Below are 5,182 nucleotides of genomic sequence, written 5' to 3' on the forward strand. Positions count from 1 at the left end.
TGAGCTATTCCTCTGTGGTGTCATTTCTCTCATATTTCTGGTGTGTCATCTAACCATAAGGATTTTAGTTCTAAATTATATGCACTCAAGGAATGTGTGCACATATTCGTGCATAAATTCTGGTTGAAGATGCATGGCCATCCAGAGTGCATGTTACACAGTAGGGGCGAGTCGGCAAAGCCTCGTTTTCCTGGGGCAGCAGCTGTGTGTCACTGTAAATTGCTCCTACGTCCCTTGTGCACCTCCAAGCTCTGGGCAGGATATTGTCCCAGACCATTTTACCCCTGGCTGCTGGCATTATCTGACTTCATTCTCCCTCTTTCCCCGTCCCCTCCCCCAACCCTTGCAATAAACCACATTTTTGAGCCTTTGTTTCTTCCATTTTGATTGCCTGAGGTTTAACCGGTCCAGTTCTAACAGGTTTGGTGGCTACGGTGGGTGCAGGGGGTGGCTTTTCTTCAGCTTTTTCCTGACCAGGAGGGTCAGTCAGTGTTTCAGGAGGTTTACTGTAACCACTGTCCACTTTCTGCACTTTGCCTCCTATCTGTTTGCTCTGTTGCTGTTCAGCGAAGAAGCACTGCATGGACTGAAAAACCTCTGCTCTCTGCCAACACCTAGGACCAAGCGCCTTGTGGCTGAGTCCTGTTCTCACAGCTCTCTTCTGGGGTGCAAACTGTGTAGGAAATGCTTGTGTCATTCTCACAGTGGCAGGGGCTGACCGGAACGGCTTCTCATAGACAATGCTGTTTGTTTTGCTGGACTGGCTGTTCAGACTTGGGGACGTAGCCCGGAAGGGACTAGACGTCGGTATAGTGCTTCTACTGCCGATTGGAGGTATGCCTGGTTTTATATCAGTGCCACTTCCTAAGGTTTTCAGTTCCATTTCAGACATTTTTTACTGCAGTTGTGATCATGTTGTGCTCAGTTCCAGCAGGAATTAATCCTCTGAAAGGCTGGCTTATTTGCACAGGACGACTCATGCTCTGTGCCTGCACTTGTGGGGTGGGATGCTGTAATGGGGGCTGAAGAGTCTGAAGCAGAGCAGTTAAAGGCTGTCCCGTAGACCCAAAATTAGACAAGAAAAGCTGGAATGCTGGTAAAGGTACTGCAACCTGCTGGAGAGCCCTCGGTGACTGGGCAGTGTTATAAAAATTTTTCTGACCAGGCTGTTGTAGTTGTCCAGAATAAAGATTTGAAGCCTGGGTGAGATCCACTCTAGCCTGGAGAAGATGTGTAACAGTCAGTTGCGAACCTTCTAGTCCTGATGCCTGACCCAGCTGATGTTCATACAATACAGGAATAGGCTGCATATTTGAAGTTTGTTGAAAGGCAAGACCCAATTGTGCCTTGGCAGGTCTCCGGAGTTGGACAGCTGGAAAGTTGCGGATGGCAGTACCAGAAAGGACCATAGACAGCAGGGATAGACTGCTTTGAATAAAGGCTGGCTGAGATACATACAGTTGAAGTGAAGAACTAAATAATGCCTGAGCCTGGGAAACAGCAGGTCTAGCACCCAGTAGGGCTGGATGCTGTCCTTGCAGTGGTGCATAAATAGGGATTGGAATCTGCTGGACTGAGTTTGGCTGAGAAAGACCTTGTTGGAAGCCTCATTGCTGAGCCAAGGGTGGTGGAGCCAATCGTGCATGTTCAGTGTTGAATAATGACTTGGGTCCATAGAGAAAGCTGGGATTTGAGCTGCTGCAGACTGAGACACGTAGACTCGTGGACTCTGTTGCTGCTGGGTGATGAGCGAAGGCATACAGCTTAACTTGCGGAAGGCAGGCTGCTTGTCTGGGGTTTCACGTTACAAGTATTAGGAGGGTGTGATGTGGTTGTATTCACTTCTCATCTTTCAACCTCTCCTCTAGTGTTTTCCTGCCTCTTATCCTATAAATACATTCAAGTATTGCAACATTTTAAAAACAAACAAAAACCTCCTTTCACTTGGGTCTCCCAGCCCCACCTTATCTCCCTTCTTCCTCCTTTATTAAAATCTATACTGCTCTCCCCACTTCCTTCCCTCCCCAATTCAATCCACTGCAGTCTCTGATCCCCTAGTCACCACTCCTCAGTCAAAAATCATCAATACCTTCCTATTGCCAAATCCAGTGGAGAGTTTTCTATACTTTTCTTATTGATGCACTTGAATCTATTATTCACTTTCTCTTTCTTAAAACTGTCTACTCCCTCACGACTGTAACGCCATCCTTTCTACACAAGTGTGAGTCTCCACTTTGGAATCCCCCTCCACCCACCACGCAGTCATTGGGGTTCCCTCTCAGTCAGCCCTTAAACTACTACTCTTCACATTCCACACGGTGCTCTTGGACAATAGCATTCAGTGTTGAAGTTTTCACTATCTCCTATATTCAGGTAACTCACAAGTCTATATCCCAGCCTGGATTTCCTTCCCGAACATCAGATTCGTGTACACAACTCTGTGCTAGGCATCTCCACCAGGACATTTCACAGGCACCTCAAACTAGATCTGTCTCGAGCTGAACTCATCCTCTCCACTCTTACCCCAAACCTGATCCTCCTGTGTTCCCCATCTTAGTCAACGGCACCATCATCCACCCTTCCGGTCATCCTTAACCCCACCCTCTCCTCAGCAATCTGCCTCTAAGATCTGCTCTCTTTATTGCCTTGATTTTTAAAATCTATCCCCTCCCCTCTATGCCCTGCACCTGCTGCTGATGAATTGTGTGGTAATTCATCATCGCTCACCTGGACTATTGAGACAGCCTCCTAACTGGACTCCTAATTCCAGATTTTTCACTCTCACATCCGTTCCCCACATAATCGCTGAAGTGTGTGATCCAGACCAAGATCTGGCCATGTCACTCTCCTGCTTTAAAACCCATTGCCTATAGGATAGAGTTGTAAATTCCTGGCATGACCTACAAGGCATCCCATTACTTGGCCTCTATCCAGTCTCCAGCGTCAGCCCCATCAATCCTGGTACTGAACATTATGTTGTAGTAATTCTCTGCTCACAGCACGCTGTTTCATCCTCCACACTTCTCTCATTCAGAAGAACCTCCCCCACTTGTCTGGGTCATCTCCCCCCATCCCTCAAAACAACTCCTCCACTGTTGACTCCAAAACTCATTCTTGCCCTTCATTTGTACTCCTAAACCATCCTGTGCTTACCTCTGTCTTAGCATTTACCCATTACTTTGAAGCTACCTGCTCATGGACCTACCTCCCAACACTAAACGAAATGCAGAATCAGGGATTGGGTGCTGGGTGCTGGTCTTTGCTGGGTGATTGCCCACTGCCCCCACCACCCCCAGGGCTGAGCAGAGTGCCTGACACCTACTAGGCACTCAAATAACAATTACTGAATTGACTGTCACAGCAGGGCTATGAATCAGAGACAAACAAAAATACGCAGATGAACTGCCAGCAGTGCCAGGCCTGAGCTGCCCGGTAGGTAAGTCTAGATGCTACGCCTGAGGCAGCCAGTGTCCCCACAGACACTCAAGACTGTGCTTCACAGCCATCTTCTGAGTCCTGCGCTTACCCCTCTCTTGGGCACAAGCCTCCAGGAAGTTCCTAGTGTAGATCAAGACAGGGAATATCCAAAGGGTATTACAAGATAAATAAATGTGGACCTGTGTGAACAAGAGCTGCCATGTCCCTCAGCCTCTCTTGAGGGAGGTTCCCATCCTTCTCCCACCCACCCTCCAGCAGCCTTCCCATACGACCTGAAACAGAAGGCGGCCACCAGAAGGAGTCAAGTGGCAGAGGCTGAAATAAGCCAAGGAAAGCTCAAGTCCAGGACCCCACAGAATGAAGGGAACATTCTGAGACAGCAGGCAACAAGGGGGACCGTTAGATGTAGCTGAAGAGCCCACACCTGCATGCATCGAAACACGGCCCTCCCTGCCCTGGAGGAGGATTGTTCTGGACAAAGAAGGTACAAGGGCATGGGGTTGGAATAACACCAGTGAAAGAAAACTAAACGTATCTATGTTTACAAAACACAGGAAGCCAGTAAGGGTGTGGACAAAAATGGATAAAGATGGGGTGCCCTTCTCTGGTAAAATCCATGTCAAAGGCAAAGAGCCAGAATGACCTCATTAGCAGAGAAGCTGGCAGGTATCCAGGGCATGAACACCCCACCCTTTGTCCTCACCTGAGCATCTGGGGGCAAGCCAGCCTATCACCTCCCCTAGAGAGTTCTAGAGAGCTCATGTCCTGCCTGGGGAAGAAGTCTGGAGCAGCCTTGGCTCTAAATCATGTTTCATTCACAGATGGAGACATTCACACACCTCTCCCCACACTGCTTCTGCTCTGCAGACTGCAGTGAATGTTTTCAGTTTACAAACTTTCACAGGAAAAGAGAACTCACTATCTATCCTCTTTCCCACCTCCCCCAGCCAATCAAGCCCAGCGCCACCCCAGTTCGGCTGCAGTGAACAGCTCATTATCAGCTGGACAGGTTGCGTCCTAGAGCCCAAGTGAAGCACCCACAGCCCTGATTCGCCTGTCATTGCTCAAGGAGGAATCCTCTGGAGGAATTGTGGGCAGCTCCCAGGCCCCACCTCAGTGGACTCTCTCCAACAATGATAACAACAAGGAAAGCAAGACTTTATTGAATGCCTCTCTGTGCCAGGCATTGAGCTCCACATGTATCAATATTACCTCATTAAAATCTCCCAACAACCTTATGATATGGGTGCTACCATTATCCTCATTTTAGGGAGGAGGAATTATTAGAGCAGTTCAACGTATTGGTCTGAGGTCACATGGATAGCAAAAGGTGAATCAGGAATGCAACAAAGATCTTTCTTCCCGACTTCAGAAATGCTGCTCTTAACCACTCACATAGAAGGGACCATCTTCCTTGTCATTCATTGTATGGACTATGATTTTGATAGCTTCTGACAGCTGCTCAAGTTTTCAGAACTTTCTTGGTTTCCCATTGGAGTGTACGCTTCCTGAGGTCAAAAACCATTTTTAATGGAACTTTGGACGTGATACCAAGAACACAAATGCTGACTGATCAACTGAAGGGTTCAAAACACCACGGATGTTTAATAAATGGTATTTATTGGTTGTTATTAAAAGTCACTAATATTTCACATACCAGGCAAGTCCTTTCCTCTAGAGCAGGTTTTCACAACCTCAGCACTACTGACACTTGGGTCTGGATAACTGTTGGTCATGTTGTCCT

At 47.8% G+C, this 5,182-nt stretch overlaps 1 pseudogene; it reads right to left on the bottom strand.

Moving 5' to 3' along the window:
* Positions 1-307: 307 nt before the first annotated feature.
* On the bottom strand, positions 308-2,800 carry LOC136126865 (protein PRRC2C pseudogene; annotated as a pseudogene).
* Positions 2,801-5,182: the final 2,382 nt, after the last annotated feature.

The sequence above is a fragment of the Phocoena phocoena genome, chromosome 8 (assembly GCF_963924675.1).
Source record: "Phocoena phocoena chromosome 8, mPhoPho1.1, whole genome shotgun sequence".
Taxonomy (NCBI): domain Eukaryota; kingdom Metazoa; phylum Chordata; class Mammalia; order Artiodactyla; family Phocoenidae; genus Phocoena; species Phocoena phocoena.